The 20,350-nt window shown below is 40.6% G+C and overlaps 1 protein-coding gene across 5 annotated transcripts in view; it reads left to right on the forward strand.

The window, feature by feature from the left end:
* Positions 1 to 234: 234 nt before the first annotated feature.
* Positions 235 to 20,350, forward strand: part of Chd6 (chromodomain helicase DNA binding protein 6) — a 148,486-nt gene continuing 128,370 nt past the window's right edge. For all 5 annotated transcript variants that reach the window (XM_050150720.1, XM_050150724.1, XM_050150722.1 and 2 more), the window contains exon 1: positions 235 to 334. The gene's annotated coding sequence lies outside the window, so the exon portion shown is untranslated. The remainder of the gene's footprint in view (positions 335 to 20,350) is intronic.

Raw genomic sequence — 20,350 nt, forward strand, 5'->3', positions numbered from 1 at the left:
GGGCCGCGAGCTGCGCTGTCTGCAAGGCGGGGAGAGCCAGGGTAGGAGGCGGGGCGGCGTCGGCATCGGCCAATCAGCGCCGCGATCACATCCATGCAAATACGAGCACAATGGAGCGAGCCCATCACTCGCTCCTGCAAGCAAGCTTGAAACGGGCTTCAGTCTGAGCGGCAGCCCAGAGGACCAATGATTCTATGTTTTGAGCCAGCGAAGCCCAATGGCGTGGCGGGGAAGGCGGGCCTGAGCTGGGTTAGGGTGTCCTTGCAGGGTGTCTGAGCTAAACTTCACCAAATAATAGCTGTTTGTATTTTGGCTGCTGCAGGAGCCATTTTAGGTAAGTTCTTCTCTTAACTTTTTATTTTCCTGCCTGGCCCCACCAGGCTGGTCTTGCCCGCGGGGACCCTGTCTCCATCCCGCTGGCAGGGATGGGGCTGCCCTATGAATGGACCGGGGATGAGGGGCCGCGGCGGCGCGAGGCCCGGCCGGGCAGGGGTCCGAGCGCGGCCGGCGGGCGCGCGGCCAGGCCGAGGGCCCCGGGGCCTGAGGCGAGGGGCTTAGCGTCCGCCCTGCCAGGCTGCCGCGCGCTCCGGCCGCCCTCCGTCCTTGGGAGAGCGCCCCTGCGGGCCGCGCGCCCAGCTTCGGGGGTCCCGCTTCAGACCCCGAGCGCGGGGCCTTTGCGGTGGGGCGGGGCCTGCCAAGGCTTCCCGGGGGACCCCAGCGGCCCGCGGCGCGTGAGGGCCGCCCCCGCGTCCGCCAGTGGCTGCCGCCCCCGCGGAGAAGTTGCTCCGCTCCGCGTCCTGCGTCTGTTTGCAGGGGTGAAGGAGGGTGGGCCGGTGCCAGGCTGCTGCTCCGGGAGGGGGCGGGGGCCCCGGCGCGTCCCCGGATCGCGCGCCCCTCCCGCCGGCTCCTCACGCACTAGCGCGCACTCGCCCCGAAAATTGGAGCCCTGAAGACTCCAAGCCACCAAGCCACCCCGCTGCCAAGTTTGGTGCGTTATTAGATTGCATGTTAGAGCTTGCAAAGAAAAGGAGGGGGTTGGGGAGGAAAGGAAAATAGAAACGGAATCTGTCCCCTTCAGGTTTTTTTCTTTTCTATTGAGAAGTAACGGAGAATGTCCTTCCTAAAATTTTCAGGGACCATGCCTGTCAGATGTGCAGAGGGCTTGGCAGCTCCTTGGGGTTTAAAACGAGGTTATTAGGAAATCCCCGCACTAGTGAGAGATAATTGAAATGTGAGTTTGTTTGCAGCTTCAGTTTTATTTGATCCAATTAAAAATGCATAAGCAAGCACTTTATATTTGTGTACACAGAGTATTCCTGGTTTCAGTTATGACTAATATGACTGTGGTTTCACGAGTGTGGGATCTAATAAGGCAGTATAATTCAATTTTGAGCTCGTAGGCCCGTGTTCTCCAAATTAGGCTTTATAGACCATTAGTAATCTGGCTAAGGTTTCTAGTGAATCCCTGGCATCTCTGAACATCTTTCTCTAGGGCTGTGTGTGCCTTATCCTCCACCCTTTAAAAAACTTGTTCATTTCTGCTGCAACAGATCCCTGAACAGAAAAAATGGATATTTTAAATAATGACAGCTTTTAGAGTATTTGAAATATTTTGCCTAGGATTTGATTATTTCCCAAGTGATATATAAGAATATCATGCCAATAGACCCCCATATTGGCACACTCCATGGAGATCTACTTCTGGTGCTTTTGGAGAAGTCTGGACAGACACCACTCCGTTCGCAGAGCTACAAATGCTCAACTTACTGTGATGGGGTGAGTGGGTCTGTCCCATTGGCTGTGCGTGGCACAGTAGCTTAGCCGGAAGCCAAGTTGGAAGATCAGGTTGGCAACCTCCGAGAGAGTTTTTGTGAACTTTGTGGTTCTCTGGCAATAGAAGGATTTCAGATCTGTGTATGATAAAATGATTAGGCATGAGTTGTCATGTAGCATGCTTTATGCCAATCCTAGCAGGTGGTTTCGCAAAGGCCTGGGAAAATGTGGAGTGGTATGACTTAATTTGGAATTCCGTCATAGATGGGTTATTAGTTTTTCTGTGTTGAAATGTTTTTCTTGATGAGTGGATTATGAAGCTAACCCGAGGGCTAGGAAGATAGCTCATGGGGTAAAGTGCTTGCCGTACTAGCTTTAGGACCTAAATTTGTCTCTGGCCTCCACATGAAAAAGTTAAGCATGGTGGCTAGCTCCATAATTTCTGGGGCTTGCTGACCAGCATAGCTGAACTGGTAAGCTCCAGAGAGACTTTGTCTCAAAAAATAAGGGGGCGACATTGAGGAAGAAACCTTGACCTTTGGTCTCCATGTGCACAGGCACACAGAGAAAGCTCATACGTTGCATAGATCTCTCCCCGCTGTTGCTTTGGAAGCTCCGCTTATAGCAAGTAGTTTGAGCTGGTGTCCTGGTGTAGTGAAGTTAGTTTGTGTTTCTGTAATGTTCGGTTCCCTGGAGTCATGGTTTTTATTTTTCTTCGTTTTTCCCATTTAGCGTCTACGTTATAGCAATGCAAACTGGATATGATTTTACCCCAATTTTCAAATATCTTTCCAATTATTTTTATAGTAACATAGTGAGGAGGCCTTCCTCAGTATATGACTTCAGGCTAGAGGTTGGAGAACCAGTTGAAAGTGGAGTGAAAAAATCAGTTCGGCCTTCCATTTTAGGAAGATCCACTAGGGAGTTTTTTGTATTTATTGGTATACTTTCTTTATAGCTGTCCCAAGTAGCAAATAATATAATGTAGCAGATTATTTTTCTTTAGGAACGGCATTCAATTTATGATTTTGCCAGCTGAATATTACAGAAGATTTATCAGAAACAGTATGCCCTGAGGCCACTGTATCTTGGAGGTTTCTTTGGTTTATTTAAGTTTCGAAAACATTTTTGGTTTTCTTGGAAGCATGGCTTAATTCCAAGCCCTACCTTGTGGTTATGCCCTCTTGTGTTAAACCATGAGGCTTCATAACCTCAGATTTCCTTCTGTCGTTGCTTGTGCTCTCCAACTTCCAAGGGAAGTTGGTAAGGACCAGTGGGTCTCATGTGCGCTTTGAACAGGTTGTAGGATTCAGAGAGTCTTCCTGCAAAAGCACCTTTGGTACAGGGACAGCGACAGTATTCACATCCCCTGGAGAAATTGCCTCTTTATTCCACTTTCCCCAGTGGTTGCATTGCCTACTGCCAAGCCTACGATAGTTTTATTCTTGATAAATATTTAGAGAGTTTCTTTTACCTACATCCCTCATAAATGCTGTGATTTAGTTCAAGCAAAAAGCTACAGTGTATTTCATGGGGTTGTCTGCATTCTTCTGTACCGGGTAGTAATACTGCAAACTCTGGAATACATAAAGTAATAGCTAGGGCTAAGGTGTCTGCTCTTTAAGGATCACTTATTTGCCTTGGAATGTGGCATACTTGTGAGCAAGCAACAGAGAACCAGCAGGCATTGAATACTTTGTATACCTCTAGCACTCAGCTGGGCGCTGGCTGGGGCCATAGGGCTGGAAGGCACTGGTCTATAGCTCTATAGCTCTGTTGCTCTATAGCCACTTCCTGAAGCTGGGCTCCAGTTCAGCAGAACGAAGTAACATGTTCAAGGCCATGAAACTAGAAAAGGGTAGAGGTAAAATTTGAACCCAAATCTTTTACATCCAAGGCAACTCCAAAGATGGTTTTAGACGCTTGAGTGTACCATCTTGGTTTAGTCGCTAGGTCAGCGAACATACTTTTCCTAAGTATGCATCCAATTTTACTTTTCCATTTCAAGAATTTATTATTTAAAGGGGGGAAATACAGTGAAAGCCCAGTCGCCCTCCTTCCCTGTAATACACTCGGGAGTTTAGGAGTAGCCTGCTACACAGTAATCATGACGTGCAGAAGGAGAATGCAGTCGCTTTTCCGTGCCAGAATGTTCTTTTCTTTCGTTTGTGTTGTGGAGGCGTTGATACCCTCATGAGAAATTCTGCTACTTCCATAAAAGTCCTGAAGGTAGTAAAATAGAGTTATTTTAAAATGTCCATTGCTGCTCCCATCCTGAACTAAATTGTTTGGATAAAACCCAGAGAAAAATATTTTGTGTGTAGTATCTATGTTAGTTTCTATAACTTGTGGTAGCATCTTCCTCCGTATTCTTCATGTCCTTTACCGTTCTTACCCTGTCCTGGGAACTTTAGAATATGCAAGGTACATGTGACATGATTTAAGCTCCTTTTGGACGTTTTAAAACTCTGAACTTTTTTCCCCTCTGTAATCAGGAATGTCTTAAAATTTTTTTAAAGATTTCTTTTATGTATATGAATGTGTACCATGTGAATACCTAGGAGTTAAATAGTTTTGAGCCACCTGTGGGTCCTTCAGGAATCGAATCCAGGCGCTCTCCAGAGTAACAAGTACTCTTCACTGCCGAACCACTGCTCAAGCTTCTGACTTAAAGCGTTTTAATGAGGAAAAAGCCCTGGGTCTTTCAGCAGAATTCCATGGTGATGTTATCCATTACTGTAGAACTTAAGACAATATTTGAAAATTTTAAGAGCATTAGGAAGTAGAATATTAGAATCTTTTCAGGATGTGTTTCCAAATATAAATGGCAAGTAATGAATATGTACTTGAGTTTTATAAATAATCGGAAGGGGTATTTCCTTTTCTTGTGTATTCTTTAAGGATTTTATAAGGAATATTCATCCATCTAGTTTTATAGGTAAAATTTTTATACAATAGTTAAATTTCTAATATATTTTGAAATTTTTGTATGCTATGTCATCACATATTTATTTATTTAAAAATATATATGTATTTGTTTGGTTTTATTTTTATTTATTTTTGAAACAGGGTCTTAACTGTGTACCCCTAGCTGGCCTGGAACTCACTATGTAGCCCAGGCTGGCCTGAAGTTCACTATGTTGACCAGGCTGGCCTGGAACTCACTAGTAGACCAGGCTGAACTTTGACTCATAGAGATCTAGCTGCCTCTGCCTCCCAACTGCTGAAATTAAAGACACATACACTACCATGCCTAGCTGAAAATTTTTGTTCTTTGAATCCAAAGATTGTTTACGTAGAAGGGCTGACTTCAGGTGGAGAAAAGGTCTTTCTGGTTTGGTTGTAACATTTTCAGTAGTCATTGGTTTGTCTTTTAAGGCCAAAGAATAGTGTACAAATCTCTTGTCATTTGTGGTTCTCATATTATCCTCCACTTTTTCTACCCACATACCAAAAGATTTAAATTAAGACTCATTGATGTAAGTCACTCCAGAGTAATCATCTTTTGCGAGCAGCCTTCACCTGTTGAACATTCCCAGGGGTAATTCCTAGACTTCTTCCTCCCTCTGCTCTTCTGGAAGGTGTTCCATGCCCGTTCCCCTTTGTAGGGTCCAAGGTTGTGGGAAGTAAGGGGTCAGTTGTCAGACAGCCTTAGAGGGCTCTGGACTTCTCAGTGTCAGATGGGGCCAGCGGGATAGTTGTGGCAAAAGTGCATGACACTTTCTCTTTTTTCTTTTTTCTTATTCATTTTGTTTTTGCTTCATTCCATATATGAGGATTTTCTTTTTCCTGAACCCAAAGTAAATAGCCCAGGCCCTTGCCTTTATTCACATACGCTTAAGGAAGGAGCAAGCCAAACAGATCCTTGTTATAATTAAACAAAATACTTGAGCTATGGTAATATCTCAAGGCTTGTATGTAGTGTCTTGCAAGTTCTGTGAACATTAAGTGGAGTTTTCTAAAAATGTGACAAGTTGATCATATCAGATTCCATCAAACCAGCTGTTACTGTAGAAAAGTTTCTTGTTTTTAAGGTTCTTGGTTCTTACTGTGTGATTTAATAAATAAAAACAAGTTGATAACAGAAGTCTAGAGCAGTAAGAGACTCCAGAGAGCAGTTCTGGCAAGTCATTGGACTTGGGAATTTTCATAGATTTTCTTATAGAAGCTATTTATCAGACTGGAACACAAGTTGAAGAGAAGAATCAGTTTATTTTTCTTGATAGGTTTGGTAAAGGTCACTGATTCCTATAAGGCAGCAGTTCTCAACCTGTGGGTTACAACCCCTCAGGGGTCGAAGGACCCTTTCACAGGGCTTACCTAAGACCATTGGAAAACACTGATAGTTTTATATTACTATTCATAACAGTAGCAAAATTAGTTATGAAGTAGCATCAAAAATAATTTTATGCTTAGGGGTCACCATAACCTGAGGAACTGTATTAAAGGGTTGCAGCATTAGGAAGGTTGAGAGCCTCTCCTCTAAGGACTTAATCCTTTCTAAGTGTATATAGTAAAGAAATGTGTGTGCTGTTTGCTTTGGGTTCAAGAAAATAAAGTTCATGTTCTCAGAAGTCCTTTGAAAAATTATGCCTGATAAACTAGGTACAGATCATAGGTTTTCTTTACTGAAAGAAACTTTACATAATTTAACAGACTCTCTGTTATGACTCCTGTAGTTTGGCTTGACAATTCTTGCAGTGTTAGCAGTCCAAATTCAGCTGTTAGGTTCCTGTGAAAGCATTAGACCATCATCATTGCTGGTCAGATGACAGGATTAGCTCACACTGTAAATGATGACATCAGTATTGGCTACTGTAAGGTTGCTGTGCCAGAGACAGACAGAAGTAGATGGGGAGGCATGCTGGCCAAACTTGGTGGCCAGGTTGTAGCTGTGTCAGCAGGTGTGTGAGGGGCGATGTCTATGGTGTTAGTAAGGCAGCAGAGGGAATCTCTGTAGAACCGTGGAGGTCCCCACAGCTGCCTACCACCTCCAGCTAGTCTCCACTACCTAAAGATGCCTCATCTCCCAAAGCAATGTCACCATCTAGGGCTCAGGTTTTCCACACAAGTGGCCTATGGGGACAGACCATATCCTGACCCTGCCATCATTAGATTGCCTATTAAAGCATATTCCGTAAGATACCATGTTAAGGATTTAAGAGTATTCTACTTAATGGAATTAACAGTTTTGACTTGAATTGTAAAAATACATCGAGGAGCTTATAGAGTTAGAAAAGATTAATGAATGGCAAGCTTCAGAAAGATGATTGTAAAAATATAAAATGAGGCCGGGCGGTGGTGGCGCACGCCTTTAATCCCAGCACTCGGGAGGCAGAGGCAGGCAGATCTCTGTGAGTTCGAGACCAGCCTGGTCTACAAGAGCTAGTTCCAGGACAGGCTCCAAAACCACAGAGAAACCCTGTCTCGAAAAACCAAAAAAAAAAAAATATATATATAAAATGAGTCTTTATAGATCTAACTACTTAAAATAGCTGTTAGAATTGTGTAGGTCGGAACTGTTAATGTCTCTTGGTTGAGTCATGTACAGTACTTATAATAGACATATTTTATGAAGTTCCTTAGAAAAGATATTTTACCTCTTAAATATAATAATAAAAGTATTAACTTATATTTTTCTGCTTGATGTGTTTTTTTCCCCCCAGAACCTTCTGGAATCCATTTTTCTGATATTTCATAGAAGTATTAGTCTGTGGCTGATTGGGAAAGAACAGACATGAACACTGGCCCTCTACTGGTTAGAGAACACCTGTGCCAGTGTTGCGATACTTCAGCACTGCCATGGAGCTTGTTAGAAATGTCAGACTAGGGAAGAAGGTAGGGGAGAACCAGGAATTTATCAAAGATTTTTTAATGAAGATTGACATTGGCGAAGTTTTTCTACAACATCACTGCCTAATAGAACTTTGCACTATGATCTAAATACCACGTGAGTTACTAGCCATATGTACTTTTAAACCCCTCATATGTGACTGAAGAGAAATTAAATTTTATTTAATATTAATTAAAGTTTAAGTGGCTAGTGCCACTGATACAGAATGGCACAACTTTAGAACCTTAGTCTCTGCCCTCCCCAACCCCCTGTTGTAGCAAGTTTTTTTTTTTTAATTTTTGCTGGAAAGGCAAATTAGAGATAAGACTGTCCCCAATGAGGGTGAGCAAGTTATATAATTAAAATTGACATTATTTACCCGCCTATATTTGTCTGCTTTTATATGAAAGTTCAGAAAACTGTATTAGAAATAAACTTGGATGTGTTTCCTGAGGCCTGAGAATCAAGGCCTAGTAGATTCACCAGCAAGGCCTCTTCACTTTTCTGTGACTTCAGCATGGCTTCTGACATGTTATCTTAATCGGGTTTGAGGCAAGCAGCGTTTTAAGTGTAGTACTGTAGTTCTCAGTTTTCGGTAGAAATAGTGCTGGTTATAATGGGTTCCATCTCATTAGGTCATAGGGTTTCTATTTCAGGTATATTTATAAGCTTAATACAGGGATGGTTTTGCAGTTTGTAAAGGAAACCGTTTTGATCATATTATCCAAGTCTCCTTTGAAAGACTGATTTTTTTCTGCCCCCTTTGCAGCATGGTTTTAAAAAGTATTTGGTAAAAGAAATTTCTTTTGATCATTCAGGAATATATGTACTTCTCCCTGCCCCATGTGTTTGTACTTCAAATCTTAAACTTTGGAAACCCAAGGATAACATTGATTTTAGTATATTGATCAGTATCCTCAGCAGAATTGCAAATTATTTTGTGATTGGCAAGTGGATAGAAGTTTGATTGTATAGAAGTCAAATTTGACTGTGAAGATCACATGGCAAATAATTTTTAAAATGCTGTCTAGTCATAATAAATGGGTCTAATCAAACAGCAGCTTGATTAAACATATTTACTAAATTTTAGTTCATAAGTGGGAAATTGTTGGTCATTTGGGTAATAAGTCTTACGGAAAGAGGCAGTGGCTTGTCTTGTGTGGTTTCTAGGCCCGGACATGGGCAGAGCTGCTAGAAGGCACTATAACAGGCACTGTCTGTGGTGGCTGTGGCACTGGCTAATGCTCTTTCAAATCACGTTTCCCATGTGTACATTCTTTTGAGTGGCAGGTCTTATGCTCTCAGGGCCCAGTGGGTTATGATGTGGTAAGGAGAGTGTCTGTTTAACTGAAAATGACATGAGTACCTGAGTACTACTGATTTGGGGACTTGTCATTTTGAAAGATGCTGCTTCAATTTCTTTTTGTTTATTTGCATTTTTAAAAGACCGTTTCCTTGTATATCCTTGCCATTCTCTCTCCGATCTATATCAAGTGTGTGCCTCTGTGCCTGCCTGGCTTTTGTGTAACTTTTCTTCCAAAAGGATTAAAATTCTAGGTAACTGTGCATGTATTGGAATTATATGGCTCTCTCTTGTCATTTCCTTCTCTCTTTCTCTCCTTTCCACCTTCCAGCAAGGTCTCAGAGATCCCACATTTGCCTCAAACTTGCCTAGTTGTGCAGAGTATGACCTTGAACTTCTAAACACCCTTTCTTCCACCTTCCAAGTACTGAAATTACAGGCATATGCAAACACACTCGTTTTCACGCAATGCTGGGGCTCGAACCCAAGGCTTTCTTGCATGTTAGGCAAGCACTCTACTAACTGAGCTCCATCCCTATCCCACTATGAGGTCTTGAAGAATTGGTAAGCCCATGGATGGAATTGAAATCTAATAGTCTGACAGATCCCATGTTTAAAACATTTGTGATTTTCCTTGCTTTAAGTAAGTTCCCATGTTAAGATGGTGCTACATGACTGATCACATAAGCTGTACACAACTATCAGTCGTCGGATTTACCCATAATACTCTACTCTTGTCTACTCTGTATTTATTTGCAGTGTTTCGTGCCAGCAAGGTTCTTCCCTGGGTATTCATGACCGTGTGTTCCATCTTGGACTGAGCTTTGTTGCTGCCATCGTTAGTGTGGTTATAGCAGTTACTTCAAGTTTGTCGTTTAAGAGGATCGGATATTGCAAACATTGGCATTGTAACCAGATTTCTCAGAAAGTAAAGAAAGCACTTTCAGTTTTCGTGTGTAGAAGAGTTGTAATGTACCTCTGAGGACATATAGTCTAACCTTATGTATAATGAAATGCGGTCCTAGTGATGTTAGTATTTTGTGAGCCTGTAGCACTCACTGGTCTGTGGCAATTCTTACTCTTTTTAAGGTATAGGACTCCCTCTTTAACTGTCACAGGTTAGGGTCCTGAAAACTCACATAGGAAAATCTTTTATACATTTTTTTATAGATATTTATTGAGCTCTGTTTTTCTCTGCTCCCCTCCCTTCCTCTCCCCTCCCTCTCCAACCCTCCCCCAAGGCCCCTATGCTCCCAATTTACTCAGGAGATCTTGTCTTTTTCTACTTTCTACTTCCCATGTAGGCTATATCTATGTAAGTCTCTCTTAGTGTCTGCATTGTTGTCTAAGTTCTCTGGGACTGTGGTTTGTAGGCTGGCTTTCTTTGCTTTATGTTTAAAAACCACTTATGAGTGAGTACATGTGATAATTGTCTTTCTGTGTCTGGGTTACCTCACTCAAAATAATGTTTTCTAGCTCCATCAATTTTTTTTTGCAAAATTCAAGCTGTCGTTATTTTTTCTGCTGTGTAGTACTCCATTGTGTAAATGTACCACATTTTCCTCATCCATTCTTCTGTCGAGGGGCATTTAGGTTGTTTCCAGGTTCTGGCTATGACAAACAAAGCTGCTATGAACATAGTTGAGCACATGTCCTTGTGGCACAATTGAGCATCCTTTGGATATATACCCAACAGTGGTATTACTGGGTCTTGAGGAAGGTTGTTTCCTAATTTTCTGAGAAATAAACTCAGACACTGACATCCAAAGGGGTTGTACCAGCTTGCAATGCAGAAGTGTTCCCTTTACCCCACAACCTCACCAGCATAAGTTGTCATCAGTGTTTTTGATTTTGGCCATTCTTACAGGTGTAAGATGGAATCTCAGAGATGTTTTGATTTGCATTTCTCTGATATCTAAGGATGTTGAACATTTCCTTAAGTGTCTTTCAGCCATTTTTTTTCCTCTGTTGAGAGTTCTTTGTTTAGGTCTATACTCCATTTTTTTTTATTGGGTTATGTGATCTTTTGGTGTCCAATTTCTTGAGTTCTTTGTATATTTTGGAGATCAGACCTCTGTCTGATGTGGGGTTGGTGAAGATCTTTTCCCATTCTGTAGGCTGTCATTTTGTCTTGTTGACTGTGTCCTTTGTTTTACAGAAGCTTTTCAGTTTCAGGAGGTCCCATTTATTGTTTCTCTTAGAGTCTGTGCTGCTGGGGTTATATTTAGGAAGTGGTATCCTGTGCCAATGTGTTCAAGTGTACTTCCCAGTTTCTTCTATAAGGTTCAGTGTGGCTGGCTTTATGTGAAGGTCTTTGATCATTTGGACTTGAGTTTTGTGCATGGTGATAGATATGGGTCTATTTTCATTCTTCTACGTGTTGCTATCCAGTTTCACATAGGAAATTTTTAAAAATTGGGGGAATTGGGGCTGGGGAGATGGTTTAGCAGTTAAGAATAACTTGCTGTTCTTCCTGAGGATCTGGGTTCTATGCTCAGTTTCTGTGTGGCTCACAGTCATCTGTAACTCCAGTCCCAGGATGTTTGACACCATTTTCTGTGCTGTGTTGGCAAAAGATGTGCATTTGGTGCACAGACACAAATGCAGGCTAAACACCCATACACATAAAATTAATTAAAAAAAGAATATGGGAGAAAGGAGTGCTGGAAATGAATAAATCTATAAACTACTTTTTTTTTTTTTTTTTTAGTCTTTCGAGACAGGGTTTCTCTATGGCTTTGGAGCCTGTCCTGGAACTAGCTCTGTAGACCAGGCTGGTCTCGAACTGACAGAGATCCGCCTGCCTCTGCCTCCCGAGTGCTGGGATTAAAGGCGAGCGCCACCATCGCCCGGCTATAAACTACATATTTACATCTAAAAAATTTAATTATGTATTAGATACCATTCTGATTTTTATTTTTAAATTTTATTTTATTTATTGTTTTTGACAGAGCTATATGTTTTCCCCACTCTCCTTCCTTCTTCCTCCCTCTCTTTCTACCTTTCCCCATGTCCCCCACCCCACATACTCCCAGTTTACTCAGGATATCTTGTCTTTTTCTCTTTCTTAGGTGAATTCTTGTATGTATCTCTTAGAGTCCTCTTTGTTGTCTAGGTTCTCCAGGGTTGTGGGCTGTAGACTGATTATTCTTTGCTTTATGTATAAAAGCTACTTATGTGTGAGTATATATTAGTCTTTCTGGGTCTGGGTTACCTCATTCAGTATGTTTTTCTTTTTTCTTTTTCTAGTTCTGTTCATTTGCCTGCAAATTTCAAGATGTCATTATTTTACCACTGAGGAGTACTCCTCTATGTAAATGTACCACATTTGCCTTATCCATTCTTCAGTTGAGGGGCATCTAGGTTGTTCCCAGGTTCTAGCTATTATGAATAATGCTGCTATGAACATAGTTGGGCAAATGTTCTTTGTATGATTGAGCATCCTTTGGGTATATGCCCAAGAGTGGTATTGCTGGGTCTTGAGGTAGATTGATTCTTAATTTTCTGAGAAGCCGCCATACTGATTTCTAAAGTGACTGTACAAGTTTGCACTCCCACCACCAACGGGGAGTGTTCCACTTACTCTACATCCTCTCCAGCATAAGTTGTCATCAATGTTTTTGATCTTGGCCATTCTGACAGGTATAAGATGGTATCTCAGAGTTGTTTCGATGGCTAAGGATGTTGAGCATGTCCTTAAGTATCTTTCAACCATTTGAGATTCTTATGTTGAGGTCTGTACCCCTCCCCCTTTTTTACTGGATTACTTGTTCTTTTGATGTCTAGCTTTTTGATTTTTTTTTTGTATAATTTGGACATCACTTCTCTGTCAGGCGTGGACTTGGTGAAGCTCTTTTCCCATTCTGTAGGCTGTCGTTTTGTCTTGTTGACCATGTCCTTTGACTTATAGAAGCTTCTCAGTTTCAGGAGGTCTTATTTATTAATTGTTGCTCTCTATGCTACTAGGGTTATATTTAGGAAATGGTCTCCTGTACCAGTGCATTCAAGTATACTTCTCTTCTATGAGGTTCAATGTGGTTGGTTTTATGTTGAGGTCTTTGATTCATTTGGACTTGAGTTTTGTGTTTGGCAATAGATATGGATCTATTTTCATTCTTCTACATGTTGACATCTAGTTATGCCAGCACCATTTGTTGAAGATGCTTTCTTTTTTTCCATTTTATAATTTTAACTTCTTTGTCAACAATCAGATGTACATAGGTGTGAGTTGATATCCAGGTCTTTGATTCAATTCCATTGGTCTTCCTGTCTGGTTTTATGCTGATACCAAGCTATTTTCATCACTGTAGCTCTATAGTAGAGTTTGAAGTCAAGGATGGTGATCCCTCCAGAAGTTCTTTTATTGTATAGGAATGTTTTGGCTATCCTGGGTTTTTTGTTTTTCCATATGAAGTTGAGTATTGTTCTTTCAAGGTCTGTAAAGAATTTTACTGGGATTTTAATGAGTATTTCATTGAATCTATAGATTACTTTTGGTAAGATTGCCATTTTACTGTGTTAATCCTACCTAACCAAGAGCATAGGAGATCTTTTCATTTTCTGATGTCTTCGATTTCTTTCTTCAGTGATTTAAAGTTCTTGACCTACAGATCTTTCACTTGTTTGGCTAGAGTTACCCCAAGATATTTTATGTCATTTGTGGCTATTGTAAAGGATGATGTTTCTCTGATTTCTTTTTCAGCCCGTTTATCATCTGTATATAAGAGGGCTACTGACTTTTTTTTGAGTTAATCTTGTATCCTGCCACATAACTGAAGGTGTTTATTAGTTGTAGAAGTTTGGGAATGTTGTGTGATCATTTTCATTGAATTTTAGGAAGTCTTTAATTTCTTTCTTGATCCAGTGGTGATTCAGTTGAGCATTGTTCAGTTTCCATGAGTTTGTAGGCTTTCTGGGGGTAGCATTGTTGTTGAATTCTAACTTTAATTCATGATGATCTGATAAGATGGGTTATTTCAATATTTTTATATTTGTTGAGATTTGCTTTGTTACTGAGTATGTAGTTGATTTTGGAGCAGGATCCATGAGGTCCTGAGAAAAAGGTATATATTATTTTGTGTTTGTGTGAAATGTTCTATAGATGTGTGTTAAATCAATTTGAGCCATAACATCTGTTAGGTCATTTATTTATCTGTTAAGTTTCTGTCTGACAGACCTGTCCAGTGGTAAGAGTGGAGTGTTGAAATCTACCACTATTAGTGTGTGAGGCTTGATGTGTGATTTAAACTTTAGTAATGTTTTTTCTACAAATGAGGGTGCCCTTGTATTTGGGACATAGATGTTTAGAATTTAGACTTCATCTTGATGGATTTTTCCTGTGATGAATATGAAATGACCTTCTTCATCTCTTTTGACTAATTTTAGTTTGACGTGTATTTTGTTAGATATTAGGATAGCTACACCAGCTTGTTTCTTACATTCATTTGATTGGAAAATCTTTTCCCTACCCTTTACTCTGAAGTAATGTCTGTCTTTGTAGTTGAGGTGTATTTCTTGTATGTAGCAGGATAGATTGTTTTTGTATTCATTCTGTTAGCCCGTGACTGTTTATAGGCGAATTGAGTCCATTAATTTTTTAAAGGGATATTAATGACCAGTGCTTACTAGTTCTTGCTATTTTTGTTTTGGATTTTGTTATTGTTGGTGGTTTTGTGTGTTCAATTCTCTTCTTTGGGATTTGCTGGTGTGAGGTTATCTATTGCCTGTGTTTGTGTGGGTGGTAGCTAACTTCCCTCGGTTGGAATTTTCCTTCTAGTTCTTTTTGTAGGGTTGGATTTGTGGATAGGTATTGATTAAATCTGATTTTGTCTTGGAATATCTTGTTTTCTCCATCTATGTTGATTGAAAGTTTTGCTGGGTATGGTAGTCTGGGCTGGTATCCAAGGTCTCTTAGTGTCAGCATAAAATGCCTAAGCAGGCCCTTCTGGATTTCATTGTTTCTATTGAGAAGTCAGATGTGATTCTGATAGGTCTACCTTTATATATTGCTTGACCTTTTTCCTTTGCAGCTCTTAATATTCTTTATTCTGTGTGTTTAGTGTTTTGATTATTATATGGTGAGCGGACTTTTTTTTTGGTCCAGTTTGTTTGGTGTTTTGTAAGCTTCTTGTATTTTCATAGGCATGTCCTTTTTTAGGTTGCGAAAGTTTTCTTCTATAATTTTGTTGAGTGTTTTTTATTGCCTCTGTTTCAGTTTTTAAGCCTTGAGCCGTTTCGTTAAGGGATTTGTTGATTTCTTTTTCTTTCTTTTTTTTTTTTTTGGTTGTCTTTTCTTCCATTTACTTAAGGGAATTTTTCATTTCCTCTTTAAGGGCCTCAGTCATCTCCATAAAGTTATTTTTAAGGTCATTTTCTTCTGCTTCACCTGCGTTAGGATGTTCAGGTCTTGCTATTGTAGAACCACTAGTTTCTGGTAGGGGGCTGTATTGCTCTTTATGTTACTGAGTGTATTCTTATCCTGTCGTCTACCATCTCTTCCTCCAGTTGGAACAGGTGAAGCCTGTGTTTCAGGGGCTCCCTTTCCCTCCAGTTGGTGTAGTTGGGGGCAGTGACTCGGTTGATTGTTTCTTCAGGTGTAGACAGAGGAGAGCCTTCGGTGATTGTTCCTCCAGGTGCCACGGGTCCAAGGCTCAGATGGTCGTTCCTCCTGGTGTGGGGTTGAGGCTCCAGTGGTCAGATAATTTCTGGAGGCCACTGCTATCCTCGTGGCCTGCTGCACTGCTGCTCACGCTTCTCCCAGCAGTCTTCCATTCTGATTTTAAAACAAATGTGATTTATCTTCAGCTCCCCAGTTGCCCTGAGATACCACCCCAGTTATTTCCTTCTTTCATGTACCATGTGTCCTTTTGCCCCCCGCCTTTCCTTACCACCTAATATTTTTCCCTCTTGGTCTCCTTAGAGTTTCTAGACATTATCCACATATACACTTTGTGTGTGTGTGTGTGTGTGTACATACATTATAGGCTAGAATCTGCATATAGAGACAGCATGCATTTTTGTTTTTCTCAATTTGGGTTACCTCACTAATGTTGCAGGGAGGCCGCTTGTTCGCTCCCGGCTGCTCAATCCTGAAATAACCACACAGAAATTATATTATTTAAATCACTGCTTGGCCCATTAGCTCTAGCTTCTTATTGGCTAACTCTTATATTAATTTAAGCCATTTCTAGTCATCTGTATATTGTCACGTGGCAGTGACTTACCAGCAAAGATTTGGCATATCTGACTCTGGCAGCCCCATGGCGGCTCTTTCTCACCAGCATTCAGTTCCATCTTCCCCACCTACCTAAGTTCTGCCCTCTCAACAGGCCAAGGCAGTTTCTTTATTCATTAATGATAATCTCAGCACACAGAGGGGACTCCCACATCACACTAAACATTACATTTTTCAGATTTATCAGTTTTCCTGCCAGTTTCATGCTTTCATTTTATTTTACAGGTGAGTGGTAGTTTATTGTGTATATGTACCATATTCTCATTATTCGTTCATCTTGTTGATGGGCATCTAGGGTGGTTCCATTTCCTTGCTGTTGTGAACACAGCAGCTATAAACATGGATGTACAAGGGTCTCTATGGCAGGTTATAGACTCCTTTGGGTATATGTTTAGGAGTGGTATAGCTGGGTTATATTGTAGTTCTATTTTTAATTGTTTAAGAAACTGCTGATTTCCATACTGACTGTATTAATTTGCACTCCCAGCAGCAGTGAATAAAGATTCCTTTTTCTATATACCCTCTCCAGCATTTGTCAGATTTCTTGATGATAACCATCTCGACTGGGTTGAATGGATAAAGATATTCTTTAAAATAAAATGTTGAAGATGTTATCACTGAGATTGGCAAGGATTATTTTTGTAGGTTTTTACTCTGTTAGAAAGGTTTTTCTCTTTTAGAAACCTGGGCACCAGTGATTTGACTTTTGAACCCTGCATTTTTAGATACTGCAGTATGCCACCCTTTGTGCTGTAGGATCTTAGTGTCCACTGTTACATATGGAACATGAGCCCCGCCTTGATTAATGTTAAGTCCGGGGTTACCTCTTAACTAGATTCAGCCTGCCTGGTGTTGTGCTGCAAAACCTCCCCCTTCTTTCTTTTGTAATTTGTTATCCTTTTTTGCTGCATTCTGAAACCTTGCCTTTCCTAACATGATAAAGGTATCCCCTTACCATAATTGTATATTCTTTCTAGTATTTTGGGAGTTTCAGAAGAGCATGATGAACTTTATGGGTATGATAGCTGCTCTATGGTCAGAAACACTGTGCTGAATGATGGTAAAGGGTATGGAGTCTATAGCCGTAACCTTGGGTTTGAAGCTCTGCTACCTACTTCCTGTGTGTCCTCCCTATGCTTCAGTTTTCCCATCTAAAGTGGAAGTAATATCCATGTTTGGTGGCGGGCTTGAAGATTACCAGAGTTAATTTATGTGAATAGCCTGGAAGCAGCGCCTGGCATTGCAATCATATGTGTTGGATATTATAAAGATCCATGGGGAAATCATTGATAACTTTTCTAGTTAAAGGTTTGGTATTACTTTTTACTTAATCGTTCACCCTTTTTTTTTTTTTCCAGCAGGAATTTCTGGTGATATTCGTGAGGCTTTTTATGCTGGGTGGGAGGATCCTAGAACTTGTTCTCAAGGATTCATAGGGTAAAAAAAAAAAAAATACAAGAGATATCCATAAACACTTGTATATAGATAATTGTTCTGTTACAGTATAACTTGTGGGAGTGCTAAAAAAAAAAAGCTATGTAAGAACATTAAGTGGGACTGGTTGGGCAGGCAGGGTTGGGTGTATGAAGACTGGTAGGGAGGTAGAAGTGTTAGAGGTATAGATTTGAGTCCTAGGGCACCTGCTGAAGTTGCTCAAGATCTGCTCTATGTCCCAAGACAATGAACTGGGCCAGGGACATACAGTTAGGAATATAAATAATAGACAGTGAATTAAGAATGGGGAAATACAGGGCAATGATGGTGCACGCCTTTAATGCCAGCACTTGGGGGACCGAGGTAGGAGGATGTCTGAGTTTGAGGCCAGCCTAGTGTGCGGAAGGAGTTCCAGGACAACCAGATCTGTATAGAGAAACTTTGTCTCGAAAAACAGGTAAGCAAACAAACAAACAAAATACCAAAATGAGGAAACATTCCTGAGAACAAGAGTAGTGGGCTAGTGAGCTGAGAGAAAAGCATGTTTAAAACAAAACACTTGGCCCTGAGGGTCATCATCCTTTATCATCGGCTTTCCGTGATCATTCTGGGGATGATCACATATGGAATATCTGGATGCCTGGTGTGCAGACCTGGAGTGAGCAGTAGACAAAGTAACAGTCCACTCTTCAAGAGCTTATGTCCTAGTGATGTCTGAACACACAGAACTGTAAAATGAAGCATGTTAATGAGGGCAGAATAGATTCATTTTACTAAAAAAGCATAATGAATTTCTGAAAATTCTTTTTTAAACTTTGAAGCAACCGACAGCATCCATGAGCACCTTTCCCTGGTGTGAGGCATAGTCAGGGTTTCCCACACTTACAGTTCTCTGTCCCTTGTTTTTCATCTCCTCAAAGAAGGTATTTTCTTCTTTCTTTGAGATTTGAGAAAAATCTGTGTTTCCTTTCTGTATTTCCCTTTCTGAATCTGCCTAAAAAGCAGCCTCTTTCATCAAGCACAGAGAAATATTTTGACGAGTTAACCAATTTAGGATTTCCATTGAACTGTCTCTGTCTTTTCTCATATTGCTACACATTTATTTAGTAAGTAATTTTTGAATTTCTTTGAGTTTCATCCATTTCTGAGCCCTGAACTTGAAGATAAATGTGCATGGTCTCTCTGTCCTCATGGGATGTACAGTGTGTTAGAGGAAGCAGAAAGGCAAGCTCTTACACGCACTGTACTAAAAGCAGTGCTTTGTTCAAGGTTTGATAGAAAAGAGGGAAGAGTAGCTATCTATGTGGGGGCTTAACCTGGAGTTAGTTAAGGCTTTTGCAAGGTACTCTTAAATTGTTTTTTGGAAGTTGATTGAAGTTTGATCATCAGTACGCAGAATTAGTGCCTGTAAATTTGAAGAACCTCTCACTTGGGAAAAAGCCTGTATCAAAAGTGCATGGTGAGTTGTGGCAGGAACATTGGTTGGGGATCTGTGGAATATATAGGTGGGAGGTGTAGGAAGTTGAGATGCTGTAAGATCACAGTGAGGACTTTTCATCTTACTAGTGGTAGTTTTCCATGCTTGGGTAGTAGAGGCTGGTTTTAGAACAGTGGTGTTCAAATCTTGTGCACTTTAAGATCACTTGGAAGAGATTTTAAAATGCAAGTGGCCAGGCTGCACAGAATCAAATCACATTGGTGGTGGAGGGACCCAGCATTTAGATTTTTTTGTTACGACCTAGGCAATGCCAGTGTGTACACCAGTTTCGGAATACTGATTTCCGGTGTCCTGCCAATAAATAATGAATCAGGATTAGCCTAGCCAGGAGCCACACAGGAGGAGACAGAGCCAACCATTATTCTTTATTTTCCTGTGTGCTTGACTTCTCTAACAAAATTGGGGCCTTCCTGGTTACAAAGTTCATTCTTTATAGAGATGAGTACATAGTAGGTTTTTATCAGATTTTCCTTTGTCAGGATGTTTCTGTTTCATAGGTAGAACATTTTAATTTATTTCTTTCCTTTTTATTGTTAAGTAGGATTGCCTGTGGGGTGAGAATAGGTGGAAATGAAACTTTTCGGTCAGTTTTATTGTCTTGTACTTTTGGTTAAAGTTAAAATGTATCAGTTAACTGTGTACAGTGGCACAAACTTGTAATTTCAGCACTTGGAAGATTAAAGTGGAAGGGTCAGAAGTTCAAGGTTATCTACAACTGTAGTGTTGAGTGGTTAGGTTTTATCTGCCTTAGCTCTGCATTAGCACAGATAGGAAAGTCTTCCTTTAAGTTCTGGCATTTGTGTAAAACTTACAGTAGTGATACTCTCTTTAAGATACAGGACCCAGATGAAGTATCCAACCTGTGGCAAATACAGTTTCCAAACAGCACCTCAGTCTAATTTAGCTCATACCTGGGGGTTTGCTTATAACTGTAGTAGAGTTTGACTTGGTTTTTACATGTGAAATACTCTTTGCTAAATAAACTGTGATGTGAGCAGTATTTAAATAAAGCAATTTGGGTCAAGTTGGTCTTCTCCATCCTAATGGAGAATTGGAGCACATAGAATTAAAAACATGTTTATATTCAAAGGCATTTATGTACCTCCTTTTGTGCCTTGAAAAGATACAAAATATACAAAATAGTACCTGTAATGGCTGTTCTTGGTTGACAGATTGACTACATCTGGAATTAACTAAATTCCAAGTCTTTAGGTACACCTGTGAGGGATTTTTTTCCTTGATCAGATTTTTTTGGAGGCCATTCTTTTTTTTTTT

Source organism: Alexandromys fortis, unplaced genomic scaffold (assembly GCF_014885135.2).
Source record: "Alexandromys fortis isolate MF-2015 unplaced genomic scaffold, M_Fortis_MF-2015_v1.1 scaffold_27, whole genome shotgun sequence".
In the NCBI taxonomy this organism is placed as follows: domain Eukaryota; kingdom Metazoa; phylum Chordata; class Mammalia; order Rodentia; family Cricetidae; genus Alexandromys; species Alexandromys fortis.